This window comes from Giraffa tippelskirchi, chromosome 6, assembly GCF_054371585.1.
Source record: "Giraffa tippelskirchi isolate mGirTip1 chromosome 6, T2T-mGirTip1v1.2.pri, whole genome shotgun sequence".
Classification (NCBI taxonomy): domain Eukaryota; kingdom Metazoa; phylum Chordata; class Mammalia; order Artiodactyla; family Giraffidae; genus Giraffa; species Giraffa tippelskirchi.
The window spans coordinates 134,466,820-134,483,339 of NC_137280.1; the positions used below are offsets into that span (position 1 = coordinate 134,466,820).

At 50.2% G+C, this 16,520-nt stretch overlaps 1 protein-coding gene across 4 annotated transcripts in view; it reads left to right on the plus strand.

Moving 5' to 3' along the window:
- Positions 1-16,520, plus strand: part of NDST1 (N-deacetylase and N-sulfotransferase 1) — a 122,790-nt gene that overhangs the window by 11,243 nt on the left and 95,027 nt on the right. For all 4 annotated transcript variants that reach the window (XM_081495824.1, XM_081495827.1, XM_081495830.1 and 1 more), the window contains exon 2: positions 15,354-15,520. The gene's annotated coding sequence lies outside the window, so the exon portion shown is untranslated. The remainder of the gene's footprint in view (positions 1-15,353; positions 15,521-16,520) is intronic.

The window sequence follows — 16,520 nt, forward strand, 5'->3', positions numbered from 1 at the left end:
GTGAGATCAGCGACCCAGCACCGCAGTCGTTCCATGAATAACGGTAGCAACAAGCCCTTCTGTTGAACACGTACTACAGCCAGACCCCATGCTCAGTGACTTGCATGTATGTTCTCATTGAATCCTCTCAATGACTCTATGAAGCAGAAATTTTTATCCCCTAATTTTACAGCTAAGGAAATGAGTTAGCAGCCAACAGCCATCAACAGTGGTGCTGGGATTGGAGCCCAGACAGTCTGACTCCAGAGCCCCAATACTTTTAATCTCAGATCCAGGCTTTTTTTTTAAAAAAAAAAAACAAAAACGTATTTGTTGAGTGGAAGAAGGAAGAACAGGGAATTGACCTTGAGAAATCCAAACCCTTTCCTGCACCCTCAAGCACAACCTGGAAGGCCCCCATGCTTCCCTTTCTTAGCAACAGAGCATATTTTAATTTGCCTGTGGGCTTCATTCTTTGGAGGGAAGTTCTGCAGGAGGGAGCAAGGGGGGGATAGTGGAGAGAGGAAGCTATGGCCCAGAGAGGGAGAGTTAGCTCACCAGAGAAACATCACCAGAAGTCAGAGAGTAACTGCAGCTCAGTGGGAGCTGGGGCTCGAAGATGGGGCCCAGCCTGAAGCAGCACCCTGAATTCTTCCTGGAAACCCTCAGTTTCCGTCTTCCATCAGTTGTGACCCACCTGCTTTGGATTTTTACAGAACTCACCCGCAGTCTGAGCTTATGGGCCTGAACTCTCTCAGTACTTAGCATACAGAGGGGAGAGTTACAGGGTCTGCTGTCATTGTCTTTGTCTAAGGACTTCCCAGGTGGTCCAGTGGTTAGGACTCTGTGATTCCACTGCAGGGGGCACGGGTTTGATCCCTAGTCAGAGAATTAAGATTCCCAAGTGCAGAAAAAAAATTGTACAAAACAAAAAGCTAAAAAAAGTCTTTGTCTGAGGAGGAATATGGATGTGAGAGTTGGACCATAAAGAAGGCTGAGCACTGAAGAACTAATGTTTTGAACTGTGGTGTTGGAGAAGACTCTTGAGAGTCCTTTGCATTGCAAGGAGATCAAACCAGTCCTAAAGGAAATCAATCCTGAATATTCATTGGAAGGACTGATGCTGAAGCTGACGCTCCAATACTTTGGCCACCTGATGCAAAGAGCTGACTCCTTAGAAAAGACCGTGATGCTGGGAAAGATTTAAGGCAGGAGGAGAAGGGGACGACAGAGGATGAGATGGTTGGATGGCATCACTGACTCAATGAACATGAGTTTGAGTGAGCTCCGGGAGTTGGTGATGGACAGGGAAGCCTGGCGTGCTGCAGTCCATGAGGTCGCAAAGAGTCGGACACGACTGAGCCACTTAACAACAACAACAAAGGAGGAATACGGGCAAGAAACAGTGTGTGGATCAGGTTTAGCAACAGGCGATGAGGGCAGCTCTGGCTTGGTCAGGGGCCTCTAGGCAGGTGCCTAGAGTAGGGAAGGGTGCAGAGTAGGAGCAAGGGTCAGCCAAGACAGAGAGAAGAGGGTGGGGAGAGCTCCCAGGCTGATATAACAGCCTGTGGGAAGCTTGAAGTCTGGGGAGGTGGGCCCTTAGGGGTTCCGGGTTAGGACTCTGTGCTGTTGGGGAGACGCTGAGGGCCTTGACAGGCAATGAGCAGGTCCTCCACTCCTGCTCAGTCGCTTCAGTCGTGTCTGACTCTGTGTGACCCCATAGACGGCAGCCCACCAGGCTCCCCCATCCCTGGTGGGATTCTCCAGGCAAGAATACTGGAATGGGTTGCCATTTCCTTCTCCAATGCATGAAAGTGAAAAGGGAAAGTGAAGTTGCTCAGTCGAGTCCGACACTGAGCGACCCCATGGACTGCAGCACGCCAGGCTTCCCTGTCCATGGGATTTTCCAGACAAGAGTACTGGAGTGGGGTGCCATTGCCTCCACTCCTAGGCCTAGCTATTTCTGCTGGATGAGGATGGTCAGGGTGGGGTCCCAGGGAGCTGCCCCACCCACCCTGAGGACTGCGAGGAGGGCTGGAATGCTGTCCCTCCCCTGGGTGTCCACTAGATGGCGCCCGATCACCAGGCCTCTGGGGGACAGACAGGCTTTGGCTGGGGCTGGTACACTGTAGCGAGGAGGGGGGCGGCGGTAAGCTTTGTAATTTCTGAGCCCTGAGGTTGGTTGGGGAGTGTAAATGTGAGTCAGTGTGTGTGTAAATCTTCACTTTTGTCAGGACATCTACTTGGGACATGGCTGTGATTCGGCTTTGGTGTACATTCTCCCTCAGGGCCTCGTCACACCCCAGGAGCTCAGACTATTAGTTTTCCAAAGTGGGAACCTGAGACAGGAGAAGGTTGGGGCCATGCCCAAGTCACTCGGCTGGTTCAAAGTGGAGTAAGTAGAAATTGCCACCAGGTGTCCTAGGACAGATCCGGGCCACATGGCTGGACCCACTCATGAAGGACTTGCTCTGAATCACTCTGAATGGAAGAACAGAGCCCAATGGGTTGGTGGTACCAGAATATGAATCCTGAGCATTTATCCATTTAGCATATTTGTTGAGCACCTACTACTATGTGCCAGGCACCGTGCTAGGCATTGGTGAACGATAAAGCAACTGGTAACAGACATGAAGGCTGTCCGGGAGACAGCCAGACATCATGCAAGTTAGCCAGCTGACAAGCAGACCCAAGAAGGTTGTAGGGGGGAGGCGGCTCAGTCTTAGAAGGGCAGCGACAGGACTCAGGGTGAGAAGGTGCCACCATGAGATGGGCAGGAGAAACAGTGTTGAGGCAGAGGCAACAGCTCCTGCAAAAGCTGCCAAGGTGGGAAAGTGTTGAGGGACCGCATGGAGATGGGGGGCTGGCGGGGAGAGGAGAGGGAGGTGAGGTCATCCCTGGGGCGGAGATGGGGGGTGGGGGAAGAGGGTGTCTGACGGACCCTGTTGAGGGGTGTGTATTGTCATCTACATATCGTAACAAGGAGAGGAGCTTTAAGCAGGGCTCCAACGTTGTGATTTGCGTTTCAAAGTCCACTCTGGCTTTGTTTATAGATTTGGGTGAAGACGACCACACAGGTGAGAGACGATGGTGGCTTGGAGCACGCTGGCAGCTGGTAGAGGACAGTGTCTAGGTTTGAGAGGTACTTTGGAAGTAGAATCAGCAGGATTTTCAGATGGATTGCATGCAGTGGTGAGGATGATTCCAGGTTCCAAGCATGAGCAACAGGTGGACAGTGGGGCCATTTCCCAAGGTGGGAGAGCCTGGGGAGGACATGAGTTGGGTGGAGGATGGGAAACAAGGTCAGGCTTTGTTATTTTTGAAGCCACCTCTGTGCAATCCTAGTAGAAAGATGGGGCAGGCAGTTGGGGCACGTTGGAAAGGTTGAGGCCGCTGAAATAATTTCCAGAGCTTCTGTTGTCCACTGTTCAGTTACTAAATAGCATCCGACTCTTTGTGATCCCATGGACTGTAGCACGCCAGGCTTCCCTGTCCTTCACTGTCCCCAGGAGTTCGCTCAAATTCATGTCCCTTGAGTCAGTGATGCCATCCAACCATCTCATCCTGTCACCCCCTTCTCCTCCTCCTGCCTTCAATCTTTCCCAGCATCAGGATCTTTTCCAGTGAATCAGTCAGGAGTCTATAGATTGTACTTATTACTTATTATTTTAAAATAGTTATTTATTTATTTGGCTGGACCAAGTCTTAGTTGCAGTGCTTGGGATCTTCTATCTTTGTTGCAGCATACAAACTCTTAGTTGCAGCATGTGGGATCTAGTTCCCTGACCAGGAATTGAACCTGGGTCCGCTGCTTTGGGAGCATGGAGTCTTAGCCACTGGACCACCAGAGAAGTCCCTAGATTGTACTTAATGTCAAGGGACTGGATGAGCTCACTCAGCCCAGAGTGCAGGCAGCTCAATAATGGGAGACTGTGAGGAGGGCCCCCTGACTGCAGGTATGACAGGGAGCCTGCTGGATGTATTGATGACTGCTGGAGAGGGGTGGCCTCTGTGAGGGCGGTGCAAGGAAACGGCCCCTGAGGATGTGAAAGACCAGGACTCAGGTGGCCCTGGGGCCACGTGGAGGAGCTGGACTTGCTGACTCTGCCTCTTTGTCTGGTGAGACCTTCCTTTCCAGTAGCGCTTCCCCCACCACCATCTGGCAGATGGCCCCAGGGATGCAGACCAGGGTCCGGGGCTTGGGGGGAGGGCGGCCTCCGGGATGGGGCTGTAATTTCAGTTGGGGGCCGGGCTTCTGGGTTTCAGTGCCACCTGGAGTGAGGTTCCTCTTTCTGGCACCTCCCCCTCGACCGTCTCTGCTGACCGCCCCACCCGCCTGCTGCAGTTAGCCTCCCGCAGAGGAGGGGAGGAGGGCCAGGCCCAGGGAGTGCTCCCACCTGGAAGGGGCTGCCAAGTTTAATTAGTGGTTGTGAAGCCCTGGAACCTGCCTCTGAGAGCACCACCCTCCTCTCCCTGGACTTTCATCTTTGAAATTTCCCCACCAGCCTGGATGAAAGGGCCAGGGAGGGGCCAGGTATTAATAGTAATTATTAGTTTCACAAATAAAGAGGAGAAACGGGATTATCACCAAGCCCAACCAACTCGTTCTCCCCTCTTTGTCTGCCTCCTCTCTCCTTTCTCTGGCTCCATTTCCTTTCTCTTTCCACTTTTCCTCCTCTTCCCCTCTCCTCCCTCCCTCCAGGTCTTGCCTCTTCTGTCTGTCCCCATTTCAAGGCCTGGGGATCCCCCTGCCCTTCTCGGTCTCTCAGCTCTCTGTGTTGGGATATCCGGAGCACCAGGACATTCAGGGAGCACCCCTGTGCTTCTCTGGGGCACAGAGGGAGAGTGAGAGGCAACGTAGCAGGGAGGTGGGGTGGAAGGGTGTCTGTGTCCATTCATTTATTCACTCACTGTTTTCCAGATAGCTATTGAACATCTACTATGGCCCAAGCACTGGACTGGGCCCTTAGGACTCAGTGCTGGACAGAACAGACACGGCCCTGCCCTGGGGATCTCCTGGGGAGGCTAGGTAGTAAACAGTTAACTGACAAGTTACACTTGAGGGCACAGATAGATGCCTGCTAGGAAGGGATGAACAGCAGCTATGATGGAGAGCTAAGGGTGGGGGGCCCCATGAGGCTGGGGGATGAGAGAGGCATCCCCCGAGGAGGTGGCATTCGGGCTGAAAGCTGAATAATGAGAAGGACCTCACGAGAGAATTGTTGAGAAAAGTGTTCAGGGCAGGGAGAACAGCCTTTGCAAAAGCCTGAGGTGAAGATCGTGGACCTTGCGAGAATGTGAGAGGAGGATGAGGTGTCAAGAGGGGGATCCAGAGAGCGAGGCCGAGGTGCGCTGGGGAAGGTGGGCCCACAGGTGGGCCCCTGTGCAATCACCTGGGCCCTGCACCTCACTGAATGTCCTGCTGTCCCTGTGTTGGAATTCTTAATTTCATTTATTTATTTGGCTTTGTCAGGGCTTAACTGCAGCGTGCAGAATCTTTCACAGTGGCTCACGGGCTCCGGAGTGCTCAGAGACTCAGTAGTTGTGGCATGGGGACTTAGTTGCCCTGCAGCATGTGGGACCTTAGGTCCCCGACAAGGGATTGAACCTGTGTCCCTTGCATTGGAAGGCAGATTCTTAACCACTGGACCACCAGGGAAGTCCCATTGGAGTTCTTCATTTTTAAGCAAGGGGTTCTTCTGCGTTTGCATTTTGTACTGGGCCTCATCAATTATGTAGCTGTCCCTGCTTGGGGAGGTCAGCAAAAGAAGTGACTGTCTTAAAAAAAAGTAAATGTGTGTAGAGATATGAAGGCTGGTGGGCTGGTGTTTAGTGAATGAATGAATGAATGGAGGAATTTGTGTGCACACATGTGTGAGCTTACCTGTGAGGCTGTCACCAGGCCACGTAGGCCTGGCCAGGAACGCTGCTCACACACAGACATGGCCCTGATGTGCTCCCCAGTCCTGCAGCGCCTAATGTTTCTCAGGGCCGTTGCCAGAGAGGCTCCAGGGGCTATGTGTACCAAGGCCAAAGCAGCACCATAAACAGGGGTGGTGTGGCCAGGCTTCTTCTAGGCCCCGTTTCGGGAAATAAGATGACTCTTCTACACCAGCTGGAAGCGGCCCTGTCTTCCCTGTGAGACTCGAGACTTTGGAGCCAGAAAGATTTGAGTTCAAACCGCCTTCACATCTTCACAGTGGATGCGTGGATGCAGTTAACTAGATGTGGGCAGGTGATTTGCTTCTCCAGTCCTCAGTTTCCTCATCTGTAAAATGGGGATCACTACTTAGAATTTCTGAGACAATTCAATGTGGTAACGAAAGGTAAGTTTTTGGCAGAGTCAGAGCGTGGTGAATATTTGTAATAATAATAATAATAGTTTTTATACCCATACAGTCTCTGGAGACTTGGGTAAAGATTTGCTTCTGCCCCCAAATGTCTGCATAATCATGAACAAGTCTCCGAATCCTCCTGGGCCTCAGCTTCCTCTTGTGTTAAAATTGGGGTGATAACAAGCTAACTTGTCTCTAATCAGGGTGGTCAGGATGATCCCACACATTCACTGCGGAGCTTCTTTGAGAACTGATATGCCCATGTGACTTGTTGGCACATTCCCGACCCCCGCCTTCCCCATCTCAGGGCAGATTTTCTCCAAATACGCCCCCTCCTCGGAGAGAAAAGTGTCCCCCCTCCCCACACCTCATCCAGTTCTTGGCAGCCCATGGAACCCAATCCCTGGATTCCCGGCCCCAGGGGTGGTTGTCCTCATGCTAGAAAGCCTGCCCGGGAGTGACCCTCGAGGTCAGGGTCTGAAGTTGGGCAAGGAAGAGGAAGGTCCACAGCTGGGGCAGCGTCGGGGTGGGGGTGGGGCGGGGGTGTGGGGGTGTGGGGGGTGAACTAAAGGCAAACAAAGGAGCTGGAGCCTCAGTCCCCGGGTTGTCTGGCTTCCTGCCTCCCTCTGGGCAGGAAGCAGCCAAAAAGCTGTGAGAATCAGTCTCTGACTAAGGGCCCAGGCGACAGTCTTGGAGTGGGTAGAGCCCCGACTTCATCTCCCACGTTCACCACCAAAGGCTGATTTTGGGGAGCCTCCAGAACCCATGGGAAGCCCTGAGCAGCACCCAACAGCAGCCTGGGAAGGGGAGCCCCTCCTGACAGGAGTCCTGGCCAGAGGAGACAGGGAGAGCTACAGGGTCCTCGGCCACCCGCAAGTGAAGACCCCGTGGGCTCTGGGGGCGGGAAGGCTGGGTCCGTGTCCAGCTGCTGCGGTGAACCAGCAGTGTGACCACAGGGTCACTGAGCCTCTCTGTGCCTCAGCTTCCTCATTGGGAACGTGGGGGTAATAGTCACACCATCTCAGAGTGTTACTGGGAGAACTAAGTGCCTTAAGGTTCTTAACAAAGCCTGACACAGAGTGAGTGCTTTGGAAAGGCTAGTTATTATTATGGGCTTTAAAAAAATGAGGCCATGCCGTGAGCCACGACAGAATCTATCAGATCTCTGGGTGAACTAGTTTGACGCCTTCCCCATTTTGTTTATTTTTTGGATGTTCTAGGTCTTTCTTGTTGTGCACGGGCTTTCTCTAGTTCTCTAGTTGTGAGTGGGGGCTACTCTTTGTTGCAGTAGGTGGGCGGGCTTCTTGCTGGAGTGGCTTCTCTTTGGAGCACGGGCTGTAGGTGCACAGACTCTAGAGCACGTGGCCTTCACGGCTGCTAGAGTTGTGGCGCATGGACTTAGTTTCCTCGAGGCATGTGGAATCTCCCCCTATCAGGGATCAAACCCGTGTCCCCTGCATTGGCAGGTGGATTCTTAACCACTGAACCAACAGGGAAGTCCAGCCTTCCCTATATTTTGCTCTATTCTTGGCTGGCAACCGTCATTCATTTGTTTATTCAAGAAATATTTCTGGAGCATTTTTGTGGCAGCAAAGTGATGGGGGACCCCAGAACGGATCAGTTCTTGGACGGGACATTTGAACGAGAACTGTGGGCTTAGTTTATGTATACTCAGATGCCCACTGCCCTGGAGCTGAGTGTCAGCCAGTTCACAGAGCAGGGAGCCCAGGGGAAGTCGCGGACACAAGATCACACAGCTACTGACTAGCAGTAATGGAACCCAACCCCGGCCCACCTCAGTCCAAAGCCGATGCCTTTCCAAATCAAGGTTCCAGGGCTGCCTCCCTGCAGCACCCTTTGACCGCTGCATCTGCACCCCCACTTTGGCAGAGCCAGAGGCCATCCCCACTCCCTGGAGGCCAAAGGTTGGGCTGTTTTCTGCAGCCCTCTCTGGCAGGATTTTTGTCATTTCCTCCCTGGTTCTCCTGACCATGCAGAACAACCTTGGGGCTTTCCCCAGAGGGGAAACCCAGCCTGGAAGCAGCCCAGCCTGGAAAATGTGGCTGTGGATAACTCCTGATCTCCTTAGCTGCAGAGCATCTGAGTGCCTGTGAATGGAGCAGGACCAGCGGCCTGCTGGGTCCCTGGGGGTGGTGGTGCTCCCTGAATGGGTGCTGAGCCAGTGATTCCCCTCTGGCTCTGTAGCCTGAGATGGGTTACAGCCCCACTCTGGGCCTCAGTTTCCCCACCTGTGAAAAGTGGAACAGTGACAAAGCTGCAGCACCAGGCAGGCCCTCTGCATGGACTTTGTGCTGGGAGTTGACGGGCTGATGGCAAGTTCTCCCGCCCACCTTTCCTCTTGGGCTTTTGTGAGGATAAAGGAGACTGTGGCTACAAAAGGACTTGGAAACAGAGGACAGAACTGGATACCAGCTGATGCAGAAGCTGATGGCTATTGACGGAGAACCTCCCCCGCCAGGTCCAGCTTCTGCTTCACCCAGACTCTGCCTGTGCCCAAGCCCCCATCCCCCAGATCCCTTGTAGAACCTGGGGCAGGAGGAGCCTGGGAAGAGCCTGGTTGGAACCAGGAAAGCCTGGGCCTGTCACAAGCATCCCCAAGTCACGGGGTCACCCACTTGGCTGCAACCCCTCCGTGGACCTTCCAGCAGCCTCACTGATACCCTTCCATGCCAGGTTTGCACCTTGCCTTTCCCACAAGCAAGGGTGGGCAGGGATAGCAGGAAGAGGAGGCCTGTGGCTAAGCAGGAGGCCACCTTCTGGCAGATCACCACACTCACCTTATGCCTAGGTGGGCGTCAGTTTCCACATCTGCATTGTTCAAGCATACATCACAGGACCTCACAGAGCCTTCTGAGGTGCACTGGGTGGGTCTCTGACTTCTGCCATCCTCAGACCTCCAGGCCCTAGCCTCGAACAGATGGAGACCACTTCCACCCTCAGGGCCTTCCATCTGGGATCTGAACCACAATCCCCAACCCCATCTGCTTGTAGCAGCCTCCCAAATGCTTTCCAGAGTGGACGGAAACCAAGGGTGGGGAGGCAGGGGCACGCCCCCTCCCCAGGAGGACTCAGAGGCAGGAGTCTCACTGCCAGGCTTGTGTGCACGGATGGAGAGGTGATGAGCTGGAGGGATGGTGGGAGAGGCAGCACCATGTGGAGAGGCCAGCGCCCTGGGCACACAGGCCCGCCCTCCCCCGCTTCCTCCGGCTGGGCCAGATGGTGGGGGCGGCCGAGGAGAGGGATCCTCGCTCCCCTCTTCCCCCACCTAGGGGCTCTGCAGGGGCCTGGATTTCTTTCCACACAAAAGACATGTGGGGAGAAGCCTTACGCCCGTGCAGACTTGGGGTAACACGTTCATCTGGTGGAATCACAGTTGAAGCGTTACAGAACCTGAGTATGCTGGAGAATTATAGAATCTCAGAGGCACAGCATCTCAGAATTTTAGAAAAGTGAGTCATAGATTGTAGGTTTCTAAACTGTGCTGGCCCAACACTGTAGCCACTGGCCACGTGTGGTTATTGAGTCCTTGAAATGTAACTAGTCTGAATTGAGATGAGCTGTACATTTAAAATACATAGCAGATTTTGAACACCTGGTACAAAAGAAAGACTTTTAAACATTTCATTAATAACTTATTAATTACATGTCAAAATGATGATATTTTGGATATATTGGGTAAAATATAATGTATTACTAAAATGAATCTCACTTTTTTTTTTTTGCTTTTAAAACATGACTGCTAGAACATTTTAAATTTCATGGGTTTCATTTCAGAATTTTAAAGAGATGGAATTTCAGAACCAGGTTTCCAGATCTTTACATCACTAGCTGACTTTGAGCCTTAGATATTAACTCTCAGAGCCTGGGAGAATCTGAGAATCCTGGTCCTTCTCCCAACGCAGGGATCCTGTAGCCCACCCTGACCAGCACTGACCAACTTTTGCCTACCCATTCCCTCCTCCAGTGGAGAACTCAACTGCCGCTGTGGCTGCTAGGCTTTTAGAATAGCTAGAGTTTCCGGGTGTTGGGTGGGATCTACTTCCCACAGCTTCTTCCACCCTCATGGTTGGTTGCCAGAGCCTCTTCCAGGGCCTCCCAGAACAGGTCTGCATCCTTCTTCCCTGTGAAAGGTGTGGAATTTGAGTTCTGACCGCCCCTACCCCCCACCCCGCCAGGGCATTGTCCTACAGGCTGCAGGGTCTACCTCAACCCCTGTTCCCCTACCGATGAGCTTCAGGGAGTCTCAGCTCCTGATGCCCCTATCTCTTAGCAGAACCTGGGACCCCAGTGATCGGATGAGGGTCTTCCAGCCTCTCCCAGTCTATAGATTATCCTGTTTGTCTGTCTGGGTAACTGCCTGCACTGCGCAGTCTCCAGGCCCTGCCCTGTTCCCAGCTCCAGATGTATGACGGGTGACTGCTGGTGCTGGGATGTGGGGGTGACACAGGAATCGGGAGGTTGATTCAGGGTGCCTCAAATCTGCCTGGAAAATGCTTTTTCCGATTTTAAGAGATGCTGGGGAGGAAGAAGGAAGAGGCTTTCTTACTGACAGACTCAGGAATTCCAAGGCAGTACTAATAGGTGACTCACTCAGCACCTCAGCAGTTCCGAGAAGGAAGATCAGAGGTCAGTCAGGGAAGGCACCCTGGAGGAAGTGGGATTGGAGCTAGGACTTGAAGGAAAGGAGGGGGTGTTAGAGTTGCGAAGAGGTGGAGATGAGGGCATTCTCCTCGACAGGAAGAATGCTGGGCACACATGGCCGGGACCCAGGCCTTGAGGGTCCCAGGTTGCCTGGAGTAGAAGGGTCAGAGGGCAGTAGGGCTATGAGGATGGGTCAGCTGGCTGAGGGCCTCTGGGGAGGTGTGTGTGTACAATAGAAAAAGGGGGAATCCCAGAGAGCTGCAGCAGCATGTTGGGTAAAATAACAGTAACGACTATAGCAGCTATGCCAGGCATGGTTGCTAAGTGGTTTCCTAATATTTCATTTATTTTTATCAATAACTCTATTACGTAAGTACTGTTATCCCTCCCCATTCTACAAATAAACAATTGAAGCCATGTTAAGTGAGAGTAAGTGATGAGTGACCTTGGATTTCCACACAGGATAGTCTGGCTCCAAAGCTCTTAAGCACTGGATGGAAGGGAAGTTGTGGGGAATGGAGATTGGTGGGGTGAGTGGTGTGTGCAGTGGATAAGTGAATGAGTGTGACCCTGTTGTGTGTAAATAAGGGGGGATAATCCCCGCCATTTCCCTCCTGCTTCCCTCACCCAACCCCAGCTCTGTCTCAGGACAGACTCAGCCCAGACAGGTCTGTGTGAAGATGGAGCCTTGGAATGATAAGAATTTCCATGCCTGTTGGAACAGATAGCCCCAGACAAGAGTCTGGTCACCGTGGCAGTTTTAGAGCCAACTTCCCACTGAGGTCAACACTGCCCTTCCCTCCCTTCCTTATATGCTGGCACAACTCCGGGACCCAGGAACGGTGTCTAGACTTGACCCTGGGTGCCACCTGCTCCTCAGCTTCTGATGCACACACAGCTGGGCAAGTGGGAGAGTTACAGGCAGGCGCCTCCTCCGGCTGTCCTGGCTTGGCTGCATCGCTGGTGATGGAGGCAGGCCCCTGTTCCTCTCTGAGCCTCAGTTTCTCTGTTTCTGTAAGCAGGCAGATTGCATTAGTTCAGGAATCATAAACTAAGGTGACAAGGTGGCCCAGGAGGAGAATGCAAACGAATGAGGTGGGGTGGACGTGTGTGTGTGGTGGGGGTTGAGGACCCAGGAGAACAGGAGGCAACCTCCCGACCAGGTGACATAGCCCGTCCTTCCTGCTTCATTTGGTGGAGCTCCCGGGACCCTGAGACACAGTTTCTTTAACTGGGAGTGGTGGTGCCCACCCCATGGGAGTGGTGAGAATGAACTGATGAGAATAATTGATGGGAATCTTGAGGAGAAATGCCCCTTCCCCTTTGATGAGTGTAATCTTTTGATTTGAGTCATATTAAAAATATTTATGTCTAAGCTCATATAGCTCAATATCAAAAAACAATCCAATTAAAAGATGGGCAAAAGACCTAAATAGACATTTCTTTCTCCAAAGATGATATACACATGACTGAGAGGCACATGAAAAGATGCTCAGTGTCACTAATTTTTAGAGAAATGGAAATGAAAACCACAATGAGGTATCACCTCACACTGGTCAGAATGGCCATCATCAAAAAGTCTGTTAATAAATTCTGGAGAGGGTGTGGAGAAAAGGGAACCCTCCTACACTGTTGTTGGGAATGTAAATTGGTGAAACCACTATGGAGCATTTCTAAGGTGGCTCAGATGGTAAAGAATCTGCTCTTAGTGCGGGAGATCCAGTTTCGCTCCCTGGGTCAGGAAGATCTCCTGGAGAATGAAATGGCTACCCCCTCCAGTATTCTTGCGTGGAGAGCTCCATGGACAGAGGAGCCTGGTGGGCTACAGTCCATAGGATCAGAAAGAATCGGATACGACAGAGCAACTAATACACACACAACATGGAAAACAGTATAGATGTTCCTTAAAAAACTAAAAATAAAATTTCCATATGATCCAGTGATCTCACTCCTAGGTGTATATCTGGAAAAAAATGAAAACTCTGAACTAAAAAAGATCCATTCACACCAGTGTTCATAGCAGCACTGTTTACAATAGCCAAGACATGGAAGCAGCATGTGTCCACCAACAGATGCCTGGATAAAGAAAATGTGGTATATATGAACTGTTGAATATTACTCAGCCATAAAAAAAGAATGAAATAATGCTATTTGCAGCAACATGGATGGACCTAGAGATTGTCCTACTAAGTGAAGTCAGAAAGAGAAAGATGCCATTTGTTATCATTTATATGTGAAATCTAAAAAAATAATAGAAATGAATCTAAATAAAAAAAACAGAAACAGATTCACAGATACAGAAAACAAATTTATGGTTACCAAAGAGTAAGGTGGGGAAGGAATAAATTAGGAGTACAGGATTAACATATACACTACTATACATAAAATATATGTTGTTGTTCAGTTGCTCAGTCATGTCCGACTCTTTGTGACCCCATGAACTGCAGCACGCCAGGCTTCCCTGTCCTTTACCATCTCCTGGAGCATGCTCAAACTCATGTCCATTGAGTCAGTGATGTCATCCAACCATCTCATCCTCTGTCGTCTCCTTTTCCTCCTGCTTTCAGTCTTTCCCAGCATCGTGGTCTTTTCTAAGGAGTCAGCTCTGCTCATCAGGTGAGCACACATGGCTGGGACCCAGGCCTTGAGGGTCCAAGGTTGCCTGGAGTAGAAGGGTCAGAGGGCAGTAGGGCTATGAGGATGGGTCAGCTGGCTAAGGGCCTCTGGGGAGGTGTGTGTGTACAGTAGAAAAAGGGGGAATCCCACTGAGCTGCAGGAGCATGTTGGGTAAAATAACAGTAACGACATAAATATTAAATACATCAGGTGAATGTATTTAAGCTTCAGCTTCAGCATCTGTCCTTCCAGTGAATATTCAGGACTGATTTCCTTTAGGATTGACTGGTTTGATCTGCTTGCTGTCCAAGGGACTCTCAAGAGTCTTCTCCAACACCACAGTTCAAAAGCATCAATTCTTTGGTGCTTAGCCTTCTTTATGGTCCAACTCTCACATCCATACATGACTACTGGAAAAACCATAGCTTTGACTAGACAGACCTTTGTTGGCAAAGTAATGTCTTTGCTTTTTAATATCCTGTCTAGGTTTGGCATAACTTTTCTTCCCAGAAGCAAATGTCTTTTAATTTCGTGGCTGCAGTCACCATCTACAGTGATTTTAGAGCCCAAGAAAATAAAATCTGTCACCATTTCTATTGTTTCTCCATCTATCTGCCATGAAGTGATGGGACCGGATGCCGTAATCTTCGTTTTTTGAATGCTGAGTTTTAAGCCAGCTTTTTCACTCTCCTCTTTCACTTTCATCAAGAGACTCTTTAGTTCTTCTTCACTTTCTGCCCTAAGGGTGGTGTCATCTACATATCTGAGGTTATTGATATTTCTCCTGATAGTCTTGATTCCAGCTTATGCTTCATCCAGCTCAGCATTTCGCGTGATGTACTCTGAATATAAGTTAAATAAGTAGGGTGATAATATACAGCCTTGACGTACTCCTTTCCCACTTTGGAAACAGTCTGTTGTTCCATGTCCAGTTGTAACTGTTGCTTCTTAACCTGTATACAGGTTTCTCAGGAGGCAGGTAAGATGGTCTGGTATTCCCTTCTCTTTAACAATTTTCCAGAGTTTGTTGTGATCCACACAGTCAAAGGCATAGTCAATGAAGCAGAAGTAGACATTTTCCTGGAATTCTCTTGCTTTTTCTATGATCGAACATATGTTGACAATTTGATCTCTGGTTCCTCTGCCTTTTCTAAATCCAGTTTGAACATCTGGAAGTTCTCGGTTCACGTATTGTTGAAGTCTGGCTTGGAGAATTTTGAAAAAATTTGAAAAATATATGTAGCAATAACAGTTTACAGCTCAGGGAACCATATTCAATATCTTAAAATAACCTACAATGGAATAGAATCTGAGAAAATATATATAGCAATCACTTTCTGTGCATCTGAAACTAACACAATATTGTAAATCAACTTTACTTCAATTAAAAAAAAATGTATTTAGCACCTGGGGATCAAGTGAAGAGAACTGAAGAATGTGGAAGCCAAGTAGTGGAGGAGTGGATGAGAAATGGCCTGGGGGTGAAGGCAAGACCAGTGCAGAGACCCTCTGGAGAGGTTTGGGAAAGAACAGATTGCTTGAGGCCCTTGGCTTCTGCCCCTAGATCGGCAGGCTGGAACTGGGCCCTGCCTCACCCTCAGAAGACTTTGAGCCTATTGCAGTTACCAATTTATTTACCAATTTATTGCAGTTTAGAGACCTCAAGTGCTTGTGAATGTTTTTCTTTTGCCAGGTTGTAATTGGTACATCACAATGAACACAGTAAAAAAGGGAAATTAACTGATTTACATTTGTTTGCAGAAGCCATTATCTTCTCTGTGTGAAGATTCTGAAGATCTTTCACCCTCCATCCCTGTTCTCTTGGTCAAGTTGAACCCTCTAAGGACTTGGAAGACTTTGGGTCGGTGGCCTGAAATCCTGTTCAGCTGCAGCTCAGCTCTTTGAACAGCTGAGGGGATCTCCCACAGGTTGGCCAAACCTCCATTTTCTCATCTTTAAAATTGGGTGAAAAACCCTCCACTGTGAAAAACTCTCAGGACTACTGTGGAGTCACCAGAAACTGGTTTACAGAATGGGAAAATGCATTAGAAAACACGGGGAAAGTGCTGCACCTGCAAAGGATTGTGCTAGCCGAGTCCTTGGCCCAGGCAGCTCCTGGGAGTGAAGGATGGGCTGAGGAAGGCGGGACACACGTCCTTGGGTGGACTCTGCCTGAAACAGGAAACCTGGCCCCAGAGACAGGACTGCTTTGGAAACCAGCTACAGGTGCTCTTCATCAACAGCAGTGTAGATGAAAGTGGGGGTGCGACAGGGAAGGGTTGGGAGAACCCCGTGGAAGTGAGGAAGTAGGGCACGGAACCCAGGTGGTCCTACACAGTTTGGGCACTCATTGCCTCTGGGCACTGAGGGGTGGGGTAAATGGTAAGAATGTAGCCTTTGAGCTGGGTGGACCTGGATTTGAAAACTCCTCTGCTACTCCTGTCCAGGTGACCATGGGGCAGTTGCTTTACTTCTTTGAGCTACAGCTCTCTGGGCTGCTCAATAACAAATGGAAAGCAGGTAGCACGCACCAGAGTAAAGGATTAAGTGCTGTTAATTGCTCCCATCTCCCACCTTTGACAGTCTTTTGTTGCATTCCAGGACAGTTTATATCCATTTTCCATCTGATAACCCGCCTGTTTCAAAGATTTTTTTCTTCATTTGTTTAACAGAAAGCAAATAGTCCCCATACTTGAAGAAGTGTGTGTCTGTGTGTAGGGAGAGAGAGAGAGAGAGAAAGACAGGAAACTCTTACAGCATGTGGTCAATGCTGTAATTACGGTGACCATGTTCTCCAAACCACAAATCAGGTCACATGGTCAGACAGAGGCTATTTTCTGCCTCCACTGAAGTCCAAACATGAAATCACACGTAGTTACACATTCATTGAATTACCTTTTGCTTTAGAGAAGCAAATGACATGAAATT